Source organism: Hibiscus syriacus, unplaced genomic scaffold (genome assembly GCF_006381635.1).
Source record: "Hibiscus syriacus cultivar Baekdansim isolate YM2019G1 unplaced genomic scaffold, ASM638163v2 tig00018083_pilon, whole genome shotgun sequence".
In the NCBI taxonomy this organism is placed as follows: Eukaryota; Viridiplantae; Streptophyta; class Magnoliopsida; order Malvales; family Malvaceae; genus Hibiscus; species Hibiscus syriacus.
The window spans coordinates 1-18,072 of NW_024062428.1; the positions used below are offsets into that span (position 1 = coordinate 1).

The window sequence follows — 18,072 nt, forward strand, 5'->3', positions numbered from 1 at the left end:
GTCGCCATCAACTTCACATTTTGAAGCAATTGGACTACACATATTTGCCCGGGACTTTGATTCAAGTAGGTGGACTAATGATGCGAAGGCTTCTGCACCCGCTATGTTGATTTGAATGTGTCTCCAGAAGTGATGCAAATGGCAAGGTTCGCTGCTCTACGTTCAACGTCAAGTAGGTTATGCATTGCATCAAAGACAGACGAGTCTTTCAAAACCGCAAGAGATGAGATGAAAAAACTAATAGAAGAATTAGAAAACTCGTTTGGTTTGAATCATTCATCAACCAGAGCATTGTAGTAAACATGTTTGTGACCCTCAACGAAAACAACGCAAGCGAAAAGAAGTGCCGAAGAACAAGGTCGAGAAGCAAATTAGGCGATGTGGTACTGCAACGGTGAGGGGCATAACAAACTAACATGTCCTCAAGTCAGCTTAGTTTGAGTACAAGCACACAGCCTACATCAACTGATTTTTTCGAAGACGGAATGGAATGACAACGATCTCCATATAATATATCGTAAGTATCAACATCACTCCTATTGTATGGTACATATAAATTTTGAATGAATGAAGAAAAAACCGTTACTTCAAATTACCGACACTTTTTTAAATGGTATGGACATAAAGTACCGACACAATATTAAAAGTGTCGATAAGGTTGTAGACCTATTCGCTCATAACCGGTATATTTATACCGTTATATTAAAATTATCTATTACATTATATTATGGGTTCCGATGTGTAAATTTCGACACTTTTTTAAATCGTATCGACATTTTTCTTCCAATATGATAAAGTACCGACACAATATTAAAAGTGTCGATATAGGTTGTAGACCTATTCGCGCATAGACCGGTATATTTATACCGGTTATATTACAAATTATCTATTACATTATAATTATGGGTTCCGATGTGTAAAATGTCGACACTTTTTTAAATTGTATCGACACATTTTTCTTCCAATATGGACATAAAGTACCGACACAATAAAAAAGTGTCGATATAGGTTGTAGACCTATTGGCTCATAAACCGTATATTTATACCGGTTATATTACAAAATTATCTATTACATTATAATTATGGGTTCCGATGTGTAAATGTCGACACTTTTTTAAATCGTATCGCACATTTTTCTTCCAATATGGACATAAAGTACCGACACAATATTAAAAGTGTCGATATAGGTTGTAGACCTATTCGCGCATAAGACCGGTATATTTATACCGTTATATTACAAAATTATCTATTTTATATAATATGTTGAAAGTGTCCATACTTTTATAAAAAAGGACGATACTTTTTTTAAAGATATGTATTTATGTTTCAATATTTTTTTAAGTATGTTTCATGTTTTCCACCTACAATATTAATTTAATAATTTCATTTGCACAAAAATTAGTTGATTGTGTTGATATTTTATAAAATAATTTAAGAATTTTTAATTTAACAATAATATATACCGTAACGTAAAAAATTATCATTAGAACGCCTATAATTACTAAATTAATATCTTAAAACTCACTCAAAGATAACCTTAATTAATGTTTTCCACAGTGAAAAAAGTATAGACACTTTTATAAAAAGGATAGATACTTTACAATATATTAAAAAAGTATAGACACTCAATGTATATGTACACATAGAAGCAAATATGGAATAATTAATGAAATATACATACAATATAATCACACCAAAATTTAAATACACAAGAATGTTCAAATAATGTACCGACAAACAAAATTAATCCGATGAAAAAGGTTGTTTCTAACGAAGTCCGGAACATTAGAGGCCTTCACAAATTTTCCAAATACTCTCGTATGTTTCCGCCTTTTTCTGAGGACTACATAAATAATTTCAATTATCAAACTAATGAGGTGCAATTTTACTAACAATAATTAAATTCGCATAAGCATGAATAAATTTGTGTCATACCTAGAGCTTTGTCGTTCGAATGGAAGCAGCGTCAAAGGTATGTGGACATATGTATTGTATTTCTATATAAACACATAAGTTGTTAAAATATCATGTCTGAACACCTGTTCAACTGATCAGAAACATATTGCATAAATGCAACCTACCGGATTATAAATCATTTTTTCCGCTGAATCATCGACCAAAAGTGTATTTAGCTCGTTAAAATCTGGACACGCGTTCCAAACATCATTGAGATCTTTACAATAGGTAACAGAATCGTATGTTTTGCATTTTTTTGATCCTGTTCACAAACAGTCGAACATAAATATGTAGGAATCATAGACAAGGAAAAGTCAGCAAACTGTAATGACATTCATCTTACCCACACGAATAGAAAATGCTCGAAATACAGGTAGTTTCTCAAGTACACGGTCGACGTTATGCTGAGATTGTAATCAAGTTTGAATGTTAACATTCAATGTATATTAACGATTTTGACTACAGTAATTCAATTGCCTCAAACATGTTCTAACCTCATCTTTGAAGACCAAAGGGCAACAACAAAATTGTCGACACAAAATTGCATAAATTCAAATAATCCTCTTCTGAGGACAACATCTACAACATGAAGAAAATGAGATTAAAGTTCTACGCTTATATGTTAAAATAATGGATACAAAAGAATAGAATTATAACCTGCCGGCAGTCTTGGGATGTAGGCAAGGACACCATTGAGATCAAAAATTAAAAGTTTTCTTGAAGGCGGCGTTGCAGACACGATATACTTGTTTGGATCATCATCTTCATCATCATCATCATCATCGTCATCATCTTCATCGCCAGCTTCATCGTCATCATCATCATCATCGTCATCTTCATCGTCAGCTTCATCTTCTGCGACCGATTGGTTGTCCACATCTGTAAAGAAAATAAATAAAGTTCAGAACGTGTAAATGTTAAGAAACATAGATAATGAATTACCTAACTCGTTTGATGTCGTTGACGTAATTCGTTACGCAACATGGAGACTTCACGTTGCAATGATGAAATATCGATCGCATTCCACTCACAAGGGAATCAATATGCTCCCGAAATTGACCATGTATTCCATCACGGTCTTAATTGTGACATCCTCTGCAACTGTTGCTTCTTCCATCATTGCGTCTCCACTTGGTTGCTCTTCTTCATGGCCAACGGGGTCCATTTCCTCCCTCTCTTGATCTAATCCGACCTCCTTGACACGCTTCCAACCGAGTTTTTCAACAAATCATATCCCGCTTTTTTAATAAATACCCATGTCAATCTTGCGGGTTAATCGAACAGGGGCGTCATGCGAAAAAATCAACTTCCTTCTTCTTCAACAGATGGGTGATGACACATCCATATGGTAGTAGTTTGAAATTGTGCTCCCTTTGTGACCATATACAATTGTATTAAATATGAGTTTTGCAATGTTTGGAGCCGTTTTGGATTTATACTTTGCTATCCACCAATAATCGCTGTCTCGAAGCGTTGAATGTTTTCCCCCACTAGGCCGGATATACCATGTGAGCATTTTGTGAAACACTCTCGACTCTACATCGAGGTGAATTGGGCTATTTCTAGTAACCGTTTATTGTAGACCAATCACCATTTTCATCTGAATCCCCTGTATTCGCTACACCTAAACCCTCCGCAATAGTTTCTGGAGATATATATATATCCTTCCCCATGACATGTGTATAATTCCTATTATATTAGTCTTATTAGGCTCGTGCTGTAAGGAAGCATTGTTGTAGAAGACTCTAACTAGGTTGGATAATATCTTGGTTCTACACCAAGGAATTCAAGCCAACCCCAAGATGTAAATGTGGATTTAAAACTAAATGCATATTTATCATCAAACAGAACCCAGGTCAATGACACGTTCGGGACGAATCTTCCTCACTTTAAAACTCGTCTGCCATCTTTGTTTCTCCATGTCGGATCTAAAGTTCAGAGTTTCGAAGGACCTGATTTCCTCAGAATAATCGTTTGTTACAGAAGGAGGTGGTTGAGAAGAACTGGGTTGAGAAGAGCTTTGAGAAAGACCTCGCTTCTGACGCTGACGTTTTTGGAGCCATTTGGTTGGATGCTACCCCTATTACAATGGAACACAAACACATTCAGGATAAAAACTCCAATATAGAAATCAATCAAACCCATAAAATATCGATAAATTTACCTGAATATCTGATCGTCACTTATGATAACGTAGAAGGAAGAAAGAGGAATCTGCCTGCTTGCATTTATGTTTAGGTTTCTCGATTAAGAGTACTATATACGTGGAAAACACTTGATATTTAAATTAGTATCGACACAAAATATATTAGTGTCGACACATTATTTAGACATATTCTCTCATAAAACCGGTATAATTGTACCGGTTAGATTGAAAAATTACATATTACATTATACTTTTGGGTTCGATGATTTTGGGATCGACACTTTATTGGTGCACCTTGTTTTTAATTCATTCTGGAAAAAATATCAAACAAACTATATTAGTGTCGACACATTATTTAGACATATTCTCATAAAACCGGTATTATTGTACCGTTAGATTGAAAAATTACATATACATTATACTTTTGGGTTCGATGATTTTGGGATCGACACGTTTTATATGGATCGACACTTTATGGGTGCACCTTGTTTTTAATTCATTCTGGGAAAAAAATATCGACACAAACTATATTAGTGTCGACACATTATTTAGACATATTCTCTCATAAAACCGGTATAATTGTACCGGTTAGATTGAAAATTACATTTACATTATACTTTTGGGTTCGATGATTTTGGGATCGACACTTTTTATATATGGATCGACACGTTATGGGTGCACCTTGTTTTTAATTCATTCTGGGAAAAAATATCGACACAAACTATATTAGTGTCGACACATTATTTAGACATATTCTCTCATAAAACCGGTATATTGTACCGGTTAGATTGAAAATTACATATTACATTATACTTTGGGTTCGATGATTTTGGGATCGACACTTTTTATATATGGATCGACACTTTATTGGTGCACCTGTTTTTAATTCATTCTGGAAAAAAAATATCGACACAAACTATATTAGTGTCGACACATTATTTAGACTTATTCTCTCATAAAACCGGTATAATTGTACCGTTAGATTAAAAATTACATATTACATTATACTTTTGGGTTCGATGATTTTGGGATCGACACTTTTTTTATATGGATCGACACTTTATGGGTGCACCTTGTTTTTAATTCATTCTGTAAAAAAAATATCGACACAAACTATTAGTGTCGACACATTATTTAGACTTATTCTCTCATAAACCGGTATAATTGTACGGTTAGATTGAAAAATTACAGATTACATTACTTTTGGGTTCGATGATTTTGGGATCGACACTTTTTATAGGATCGACACTTTATTGATGCACCTTGTTTTTAATTCATTCTGGAAAAAAAATATCGACACAAACTATATTAGTGTCGACACATTATTTAGACTTATTCTCTCATAAACCGGTATAATTGTACCGGTTAGATTAAAAATTACATATTACATTATACTTTTGGGTTCGATGATTTGGGATCGACACTTTTTATATATGGATCGACACTTTATTGATGCACCTTGTTTTTAATTCATTCTGGAAAAAAATATCGACACAAACTATATTAGTATCGACATGACCCTTAATGTGTATAAGAAACATGTACAACAACATACTGCTAACTTTTCTCATCTCATTCATAATATATTCACATAAAAAAATATAATCGTATACAAAATTATAAATCTTATACAAAATTAACTCGATTTACATCATTGCATCCTTTTGTTATTCCTATGTAATATTGCAGCTTTTGTTATCTCCTGTCTTCGTTCATTTTGATTGTGGCTTACGAGATCGTTTAATACTCGCGATCGATCCCAGTCTCCAACAACCTATATTCAAATTGTCAGAACGTTAAGTATTGTCAACTACAGCATTCAATCTACGACTTTTAACAATTTTACCACAAACAATTTTTTCTATCCACTTACAAAATCACCAGTTGCCCCTGTAGAACCGATCGATTCCATCCACATCATCACATACATGCCGCAATCATATCTGTTACAAAATTTGAAAACCACACATGTCAATATGATGAATACTGCATAAATTAAGCTTTCTATTTGTGATAACATCTCATACCCATTCAATTGCTTATTCTTCTTATGCTCCCAAATTTGAAATTTTTCAAGGATACTTTCCTAGAGATCCACATGACTCAACCCAAATGCGTTTCTTATTATAAGAATCTAATATTTTAATCTGCATTAAATAGAAGAAGTTATGCACCAAAATTTGCATTATAATTTACATAATGTCCTTTCATACATACATACATACCAATCTCTTAGCATCCTTCACTCTCTGTTTAGCTGCTTCATTGTAAACATACTATCATATATGTTACAACATGATCTACCATATCCAACACAACAGATACCAATGTGAATTATGGTAGTTTATTGTGATCATTATCTGCAACAAATTTCACACCCAATTTGACAAAATTCAACATTCTATATCCGAAAACATCATTTGTAATTGGTATGGGGTCTTACCTTCTCACAGTCGGTCAATTTCACATAGTTATCCATATGACACCCCAGAAGGTAGAAATACCCTCACACTTTCTTTGTTGTTGCCTTCCAACGCCTGTTGCTGTAATTACGCAACAAACATTATTAATTTACCGTCTATAACACTACTTTTCAATATTTATTAATTTAACTCACCACTAAGAGGTATGGAAGGTAGCCAATCCTCCGGTGTGACTTTTGAGAATCGTAGCATATGGTCCAGGCGAGCAAATCGATAACCTAACAAAATTAATTACACAATCAGAACATATTCAATAAGTTTTTTATTTTCTACTTTCTACTTACCACACGCCAACCCATTCCGTAGGCTTCAACGTTGCAACGTCGTATACAGTAGCGAATTGATTTCCCATTGATATTACAGAATATCTGTATGAATCATTAGGATTAATATCTTGTCATGAAATATTTAAATATCACTCACAAAACAATATTTCACTTACCCCGATTCTAACTCGCTATTCCATAAATAATCACAAATTGCAGCTTCGATGTCATCAATTCCGGTTGGAATGTCCGCTTTTTCAACCTACAATTTTGCATACAAATTTTTGTCACAACAACATAATAAAAATCAAATTAAGTATTCTTTTATTAAACTTACCTTCTGCTTCTTCTTCTGGGGTGCAGGACATTCCGAATCCAAAACTGCTGCTATAACACTCTCCGGTGTATAAATGACATCGACTTCCTTCCTCCTCATTTCTTCCATCTCTTCTTCTTCCTCCTCCCTCTTTTCTTCTTCATATTTTTTCAGTTCATCGTACTTTTTTCTACATAGCTCTTCATATCTTTTATTTCACCCTTCATGAGCTCCTTCATCCGGTATTTATCACCACCCCCCTTCACCCCCGTTCACTCCTCAAATCAACAACCTCCTTCACCACTCCCTCAAATTTTTCTCCCGTCACCATCTAATATCACCCCTTAACACCGAAACTTCTTTCACCACTTCACCCCTCAACCCTCTTCTTTCACCACTCCATCTATTTTTCCTTCCACTACCCCCTTATGCCTCTCGAGTTTCTCTACGACTTGATCAAGTTCTCTTCGACTCTTGATTGTCTTTGCATGATTTCAAATTGGATTTTTTGATATCAGCCAATTCAGACATCAAAATGTCGAAGTTACTCTGTTTTGCTTCACCGTCGTCCCACTCACCTTCATCCCCCAATACAACCATCCCCCTTTCTTCTCCTCTGCCTCCACTGCCTCCTCTACATCCTTGCCAATAACCTTCAAAAAATTAAATTACAATATTAAGACATGATTATATTCTTAATATTATTTAATTACATTTATTACCATTTCTTGCTTCTTCCCTCTATCCAACTTCAACTTCACCATCACTCTAACCACCTCTTCCTTCCCCCATGCACGGATGCGTGCCACTCCGGTTCTTTCATAAGCCGGCACTGCCTCACAGCCCGACCAAAAATCGAACAGTGCAACCTGCATTTATAATAAAATTAGAATTTTTATAAAAACACAAAAAGTGATTCAACTCATTTACCTCTAAGATTGCTATGCACCCTTTGAGGTATCTCTGGCTGCCCTTTTTAAAGGTGATAATTGATTCAATCAATCTCGAATGGATATATTCAGCCCAATTGAATTCACCCTTCAAGCCTTCATCGCAAATGAGCTTCATATATCCTTGTCGTTGACGTATCACCCGTTGGACAAGAAATATACCGACAAGGTACAATAGAACTCGGGCCTTCAGCTCATCCCCCAAGTAAGATCCACTTTTGATATCCTCTTCAACTCAGTATATGTCACCTTATGATTCAAACCATATTTGGAGGCAAGTGCTTTCCAGTTCTTACTCCTACAGACTTCTATAACACTTTTGCCTTTGTTTTGTACCCCCAATACGGCTGCAGCAGTCGATACCCCAGAGGGAATGAATAATCACCATACTTAGCCATACATTGACTGACGTCAAATTGTGCCATCAAGGATCGACACAATTCCCTCCGAATAGGTCGATCCCTTACTCCGATCAACGATCCAAAACTATTTCTCCCAGCACATTCAACTGACCCTTCTCCTTAAGGTGTTTTAATTAATAATTCACCCTTTTAATGCTGCATCTTGTCGAAACTTCCTACATTTTTAACAATATATAATGTTATAGTTCTTATATATTTTGTATCAACGTATTTACAAGTTTAATGAATACCTTATTTTCATGTGCTTTCCTCCGTTCTTTGTATTCTTTACTATCATTCCTTGACTGTGTGATGTAAGGTTCCTTTTCAGCATCACTCATTGAATTCCATTTGGACCTCACATCTTTTTTCACCTAATATTAAACATAAACGTTTCTTAATCATACATTAACACTAAATACTAATACTACTCAATGTCAATTTCATTTTACATACCGAACCGCTCTGTGTGCCATCTCCCTTCATCCTTTTGCATTCGGCCATACTGTTAACATTTAAAATTGTAATCAATTTAAAGTTTATCGATACTTTAATCCAATTACCATTTCAACAATAATAACAAAAAGACATTGATACTTACTAGAAGTACATATACCACCCTTTGGTGCTTTCGAGTCTCGGCCTCAATTTCAAAGTCATCTACTCCACCAACAATTTTCCAACCCATTGACTCCATTTTTCCTTCATATATCAGTTTACGCAAATCAAATTATTTTGTTACATACACTTTTCAATATACAAATATAGATAACTACTCTTGTGGTAAACGGTTTTCTTCAAAGAATTGAATGGCCACACCAAAATGTGTCGGCACATTTATACAACCTATAATATCATTTTCTACCTATATATTTAATAAAAGTATCGACATTTATATTTTTCCTTGAATATCTATTTCTACCTGCAATCGGTCCCAAATGCTTCCTTACTCCAAAACCCCAAACAACACATAAAAAACCCTATCGCGATTACTGTAATAATAAAAATTAGGGTTTCGACAACATACTTTTCGATTCGACTGCAGCAACAACAACAACTTCGCTTTAGAAACGCCTTCTGAAATGCAGCAACAATTACTCTTCGATTTCAAAAACTCGTCCGTTCTATCTATTTTCAGAGGATATTTAGCTTATATTTTCATCGATATGTTATTTATATTTAATCGATACAAATACAAAAGTGTCGATACTTTTATGTCAGGTGTCGATACTTCGAAAGGATAATTACCTATTTCTTTGAAAGCGTCGATAATTTATTACACGTACTTACGAAAGTATCGACACTTTCAATATATCCGGTATCATTTTACCGTTTTTATCATTTTGATACCGGTTTTATCATATTTTTACCTGTTATATCGTTGTGGATCGATATTTTTTTTTAAAGTATCGACACATTATAGGCGCTATAACTGCTTCTCTTTTAAATTCACAAAGTGCGATCCTTATATAACGTATCGACACTTTTAAATTTACCGGTTTTATCATTTTGTTACCGGTTTTATCATATTTTTACCTGGTATATCGTTTTGGATCGATATATTTTTTAAAAGTATCGACACTTTTTAGGATTTAAAACTGCTTTTAAAGTTATGTAATTTATGTTTCAATTTATTTAATAGTGTTTCATGTTTTCCACCTACAATATTAATTTAATAATTTAATTTACACAAAATTTTATTGATTGTTTTGATATTTTATAAAATATTATTTAGCATTTAAATTTAACAATATTAACCAAATATAATAATAAATATGTTTTCAACAGTGAAATAAGTATGGACACTTTTATAAAAATGATATATACTTTTTTGAAAGTTATGTAATTTATGTTTCAAATTTTTTAATAGTGTTTCATGTTTTCCACCTACAATATTAATTTAATAATTTCATTTACACAAAAAATTAATTGATTGTTTTGATATTTTATAAAATATTATTTAGATTTTAAATTTAACAATATTAACTAAAGATAATAATAAATATATTTTCACAGTGAAATAAGTATGGACACTTTTATAAAAAGGATAGATAATTTACAATATAACAAGTAAAAATATGACAAAACCAGATTCATTATGACAAAACCGGTAAAATTTACTTGATATGTTAAACGTATGGACACTTTTATAAAAAGGATAGATACTTACCGATAACCAAAGTTTACCGGTTACCAAATTTTTTAATAGTTTTTCATATTTTCTACCTAAAACATTATTAGTTGTCAACATAATAGGTACCGCTAAACCGAATTTATTAAATACATTTTAATGTATCCGGTAATGCTGTATATTAGCCGTATATTAACCCGCCTTTCCTGAGACGGGGAAAAAAGAAGAAGAGTGATTTTGATTTTCCACTTTGTCGCCACGTTATTAACTTTAAATATAATTAAAAAAGAGAAAGATACCTATTTTCTACATTTGGAAATTGGAATTATAATATTTAATGCTTAAATTATCATTTGATTAGTGATTAAATAAAAAAAATTCATTTCTGAATATGTAACACGTAAATATAATATTATTTATGACAAAGATAAACAAATAAGCAATGATATTGTTATTAGTTTCGACCAAAATTTACTATTTGAATCATAAGAGGTGAGCCACGATGATAGATCGATCAATCAATTTATCATCTTTATTAACCTATCAACTCACCTTAAACCACCACTTCAACTATTTACCATCAACAAATAACATTGAGTTTTAGAAAACTTCCAAAAAAAATAATTTAAATATTAAAGTGGATGAAAATTAAATATCAAAATAAGAAAACCAATTTAGTTAAGTGAATAATAGGGAATAAACTTTATTCTTCTAATGAATAGATAATGAATGGAGTGGGGTAATAGATTGATGCAAATAAAAGGAAATCAAATTACATATAATGATTGATGATGTATCATCATGGTTGATGCGTGTTTCTCTTTTGATTTGAAAATTACTACATAGTTACGTATAGAATAGAGCTTAGCAAGGCATGCGTCACCACCATAGAATCACGTCCATATATAAAGAGCAATGGAGCTTATCTCGGAACAAATGGCAGAGCTCCTGTTATTTCACACAATAAAGATTGTAGGCTTGATAGCTCAGCTTTAAAGATCATTACGATTATTCGTTCTCAACCTTTGCTTTCCTCCACATTTGTAATATGTTCATAATATTCATTCTAATGACTACCATAAGATACGAAGACATGCATGAATGAGAAATACACACATTTTTTAATGACTACCATTTGACTAATCCACCTCCATATATTGGCAAAAGGGTGATAACTGCTTTCGCTATTATCTTTATATCTCCCCATGCATGCATCATCATGCATCAACTCACTTTTGGAGCACTAAAACAAATACAGTCCACAAATGAAAGATCAAAGAAAGCTTATAGATGAAGGAACACTTCTTCCACTAAAACCCTAAATAAAGATATACAATATAATAACAACAAAAAGCAATGAGAGGATGAAGGAATAATGATAATAAAAATAAACAAAAGCAAAAGCCCTCTCTCTCCTCCCCACCTCGCCTTCTGCTTCTCCTCTCTTTAATTCTCTCCTTTCTTGGCCTCCGGTATTCCCCTTAGCACATGGATTCTCTACCTTATTAAAGAACCCATCAAACTTTATAAAAGAAATTTCTAAATATTAACAATGGTTTCCTCATCTGTTCCATTCTATTTAGATCCTCCCAACTGGCAGCAGGTAAGGTTTTTTTTTTTCCTTCATCATTTCTATCCATAGTTTGCGACTTTGTGCTCCCAAAATAAAGTGAATTCAAAAGATAAATATTCCTATTCCTTTGTGATATTTTTACTGATATACCAACTATTTTTTCTTCTTTTACAAGTGTGACGATTTACTTTGGTTTTTGGGTTTGGTTTGTTTTTGTAGCATCATAATCATCAACATGGAACTGGTACTGGTAGTGAAAATCCTCAGCTTCCACCACCTTCTCATGTTGGGGCTGGTGGTGGTGGTGGAGGCCTCTCCATAAGGCCTGGTTCAATGGCTGATCGAGCCAGGCTAGCAAAGATTCCACAGGCAGAAGCAGCCCTGAAATGTCCGAGGTGTGAGTCCACTAACACCAAATTTTGTTACTTCATAACTATAGCCTTTCACAGCCACGTCACTTTTGCAAGACGTGTAAGCGGTATTGGACTAGAGGGGCGCCCTTAGAAATGTTCCGGTCGGTGGAGGATGCCGAAGAAACAAGAAAAACAAGAGCAGTAGCAGTAGCAGCTCGAAATCCACCGCTTCTGCCGAGAAGCAAGGACAAGGTGGTTCGAATTCAACAAATGCTGTTAATAGTCCTTCTGAAATCACAGGTCATTTGCCACAGCAAACGCCTCGTTTACCCTTCATGGATCTTTGCAAAGTTTTCCTCAGTTTTGGTTTGGGAAATATTGGCTTGAACTTTAGTGGAATTCAAGGGGAAACAAATGGCAGTGCACAAGCTGAGATGCGATTTCAGATAGGAACTCATCAGCAGTTCCCTTTGTTTGAGCCAACTAATGGTTTATACTCATTTCAAAGTGAGAGCATGGAAGGACCATCTTCCATGGTGGGAGAAAGCCAGCTTCTCCGTTCCATAGCTTCAAGCTCTAGGGTTTCTCAGCTAGCTTCAGTGAAAAAGGAGAACAACAACAACAACAACCAAGGGTTAAATCTATCAAGATCAGTGATGGGCCGTGTTTCGGAAAATAATGAGTACTGGGGAGGAGATACTTGGACAGATTTATCAGGTCCTCAACTCTTCTAATACTAATCATATCTTATAGCTGGTTTCAATCTTTCTTCATTGACAGCAGTTTAAAGCTTTAATCACAAATATTATTAGTTGACATACACGTTTCAGTGTTCCCTTGATTACCTTGACTCGCTCACAAGCTTCAACATCACAAAACACAGCGATTGACAGAATTGATGTTGCATGTTTGATAGTGTGTGTGTGTATATATATATTGGGTTTTATTAAGGTATTTGTTTGGTTATTTTGTTTGCATGGAGCTTGTTTACTGATATGTTCTCTCTGTTTATGTGTGAAGTTAAGGGATCTGTTATATGACATTAATATAAGCTAACTTTCCTCTCTGAAATACCCATCTCCCATTCCTATATTCTATCATGCACGGGAAGTTAAGATTTATAGCATTTAAGGTATATCACCTTGCTCTCGCTTGTGAGTTTGATTCAACTCGACTCCAAACTTCATCGGCCTCCCCATGCAATTGTAAACTGTTCACCTCTAGGCCTAGAGATGGACAGAGGGATGTGGTCACTCCCTAAAAGTTTCAAAATCCTATATAATTTAGGTACTTTGTATTTTCTATTAATAATCTAAATTTTCATTTTTGAAATTTTCTAATTTTCTTTCTCTATGTTTATAACATAACTTCTTAAGTTTATATTTGACCTAAATTTTGTATTCGTCTGTGTACATATACAAGGTTGTGCACTATATTACAGTGGTTGAATGAACAAAAACAGTGGTTTTTCAGTCTTCTTACACAAATTCTGACTCGTCCCAGCTAGTGGGAATTTCCTAATCTAATGATTTCATATTTATGTTAAGCATCATTGTGAGATAGAACCTATTCCTTAAAACAAAGAAAAAGAAAGGGTATCAAAGGGGATATTTGCTTTCCTCTTTGCAGGACCAAAGGCTACTGCCTTACATCAACGAATAAAGCAATTCTTATGATAATTTCGAGAAAAAAAAACACAATTTGAAAATGACATTAATGTATAACATGTTAATATTTAGACTGATATAAAGTTTATTTTACAATTGTTTGCGCTTATAATCACATGTCAATCTAATATTTTTTTATTAATTCAAGAAAAATCAACACGATAATTATACAAAAATGGCAGCATCGCTGCATCTGGACATGAATGAGAAATTGTGTACGTAACAGTACTGATTAGAATAAACAGTTAGTAATCAAAGTGACATTATGTGATGACGAAAATGTGGGTGGAAATTGGAATTGGAAAGGGAAAAGAGAAATTCAGATAAAGAAAGGGAGAGATAGGGTTTTTTCAATGGTAGTGGCAGTGATGATGACAGATTAGACATGGATCTTTAAAGTTGTATTATTACATATTAAGATTCTGAAGTTATGGTTCCTAATAAATACATATTTTAAAATGTGTAGTAATTTTTCTAATAAAAACTTTTATATTTTAAAGGATGATTCTTCTACGCTATACGAGTGGTGATGAGCATCACTAATGATGAATACCGATAAATTAATTTATAAAACGTTAAAATTTTAAAAGAATTTACGTGTAATTATAAATTAGTTAAAAATTTAAAAGTAAATTATTTAAAATAAAAGGTAAATTATATCAGTGACACCTAATTATTGCCTCTTTTTATTTTAATTATCATTTTTAAAATTTTGTCAATAATGTCACTCAAGTACTATTTAAATGAATTCACTAAAATCTCTTGCTTTTAATATTTAATGGAAAAGTTGATGTGACCGTCATAACGTCCCTTTTTATTTTAAAAGTATTTTATGTTTTTAAAGAAAGTTTATTTATGACTTATTATTTGAAAGTACTTGATTTGTTTTGGATTCACCATCGTCATTAAGGTTAGCTAGGTCGATTACCTAAAAACGCATTTTAGAATATTAAAGAAATATTTAAAAGATATGAACCAGTCCATGTTTACCAAAAACTCAATTTAAAGGGCTCAGGAATCGGTTATGCGAGGGGAAGAAAAATCATCATCACCACGTCCAAAATTTGTACCAAATCGCTTATACATTGTCAATGAAGTAAAATTATGGAATCGAATATAAAGCTAAAATATGATACATTTATTAAAGTTTAATTCATTTGCCTCGACTTATTGCATTAGGGAAAATCATTAAATTTGAAAAGAAATATTGAGATTCACACATCCTCCAATATGAAAGTTATCTCTTATATTTCTTATCTACAAAAGAATATTCCCTCTTCGGTTTAAAATCAATAAGCGGATAAAAATCGAATACACATAATTACAAAAAAAGTTTATTATTTTAGAAACACATAAGCTAATATTTAAATTAGAGTCAAAGAACAAATTAATTAACTTTACTTTTATAAAATAGTAGATTTATTTTGAGTTCATATTTTGTTAGAATTCACTTTGAATCACACTTCTTTAAAGTAGTGTTTTTCTTGTCCATTCTAGGACCAATGTTCTCAAAAAATTTCAAGTAAGCTATTAAAAATATATTAATACCTAATAAGAGATACACAAAAGATTGGTTAAAAATGATTCATAAATCAAAACAAAATAAGTATGATAGAATAAAATACAAGAAAATTAGCGTATAAATATATAAAGTTAAGAAGTATTGAACAAATTATACATAGTAATAATAAAGCATTTAGTATCATTCATATTATAACAATGAAAAAGTCCGAAACAAAAATTAAGCAATTAATTACGTTATTATTATTATTAACACAAATTATAAATTACCAGGCAACATGATTATTCCATAAAACGAATAAATTAAAATCATGTTTGCAGGGCAATATTTGAAGAAAAATAAGCAAAAACTAAAAAATAACCTAATAATTAAATTAGGGTTACATTAAAACGAACAACAAATCACAGGGCAAATAGGACATTATTCCATATAATTTCGTAAGAATCAACTGAAATAGTGGCCATAGTGGAAACAAGACTAAAGTTAAGAACCTAGAGCATAATATGACCATCTTCAGATAACAAACACATGAGGCCCAAAATGTAATAATTCAGAATTAACCACTGAGAACATATATTTAACCGAAAGCTAACAATAAGCAAACAATGACCAAAGTGCCAACGAAATAAATTTAAATAAAGTATAAATAATGTAAATAGCATTCAGTGACTGCAATGGAATGTTACAAATAAGAAGGCTTGAAATGGGGTTTACCCACATGCTAAAATATACTCCTGCCCCTCCCAAAACTACGTCGTTTCATGCATAATATATATGGTTAAAACCAAGCCAAAACCGGCCATTCCCCACCATTTGCTTCATTTCCTTTTTAAACCAAGGGAGGAGAGAGAGAGCAAAAACTCTCAACTCTCTCCTCTTCCTCCCTCACTTCCCCGCCATGGGGAAAGATAAGAAGTCGACGGCCGCGTAAGTCAGCGATGATGATGGTGAAAACCGAAAAGCCCTCTTGTTCCTTCCCTAAAACCCGACAATCAAGCCCCCTTTTTTAACCCCTAAAAAACGCAAGCTTTACCTTCTATGATGAAAGATTTATTTGGCTCCGGTGAGGCGACGGCAGTGGCTGTTCCAAAGGTGAGAACTTTCTTTCGTTTTTTTATTTTTCTTCTCTCTCGATCTGAATCCTCGTTCAATATATCTCTTTGGTTTCTCTTAGTTCGACCCCCTTTCTTTTGGTTGTTTTTTTTTATTTATGGCTTTTCGGATGAAAATTATGAGATCTATTTGGTAGGGAAATGATTTCCCTAAGCTTGAATAGATAATTTCAGGATATTTCAGGATTTATTTCGTTTTTTTAATGTGTCCTTTGATTCTTTGGATTTTTAACTGATTTTTGTATTTGGTTTATTGTTTGGCTGGACTTGCTAACGATGACGGCTCGGGAAGTCCTCGGTGACGCTCACGCGACGGGGATGTTAGAGGGTCAGCTCGTGCATCTTACATGTCAATCGACAGTTCATCTTGCTGGTGGCGGCTATTGCTGTTGAGGGTTTAAAAACCATAAATTTATAGCACTGATTTAAACCGTTGGATGGGTCCAGATCGTGCGGCTTAGAGTAGTGCAACACTTGAGATGAACCCAAGTCGGGTTTGGGCAACACAAGTGGGCTACTTGCTGGGCCTGAACAATTGCATTAGGCTTGGATCTTTTTGGGCTTCATTGGTCCAGTTCATTTGTAATTAATGGTATTTGGGCCAATTTGTATTTTGGATATGTCCATAAATAAATAAATGTTAGTATTTTATTTATAATAATATAATAGTAATAATAATATTAATAATAATAATAACTAATAATAATAAATAATTAAGACCCAGACAAAAACGGGTCTACAGTGACAGTTAAAATATTTGGTATAAGTACACATTTAATTCTTGTTACTTATATATTCTATCAGTTTGGTCTTAATTTTAATAAATTAAATCAAATTTAACCCTCTAATATGCCAATTAATTAATCGGAGAGGAATACAATTTAATGTCAGCTAATAGAAATTTTCTTTTCTTTTTATCGGCTTTTATTATTTCCGATTCAATGCTAGCATTTCTCCGTGTTCTTTATTTTTAGCTTAAAATACTATATTTTACATTGATACATGCAAGACAATTAGCGTGACAAATTCATATGTTTAAATTATATCTTTCAATGATTTTAGGAGTTTAAATTACATGTTTTATTTTATTTTGCAATTACTTTTAGACCATTTTTTTAAAAATATTTATTTTTTATTACTCAACTATCCAAGTATTATAACTTTACTTTTATCTAATTCGTCGTATTATAAGTAAA

At 33.0% G+C, this 18,072-nt stretch overlaps 1 pseudogene; it reads left to right on the forward strand.

The window, feature by feature from the left end:
• The first annotated feature begins 12,055 nt into the window (after positions 1–12,055).
• Positions 12,056–13,652, forward strand: LOC120209055 (annotated as a pseudogene).
• Positions 13,653–18,072: the final 4,420 nt, after the last annotated feature.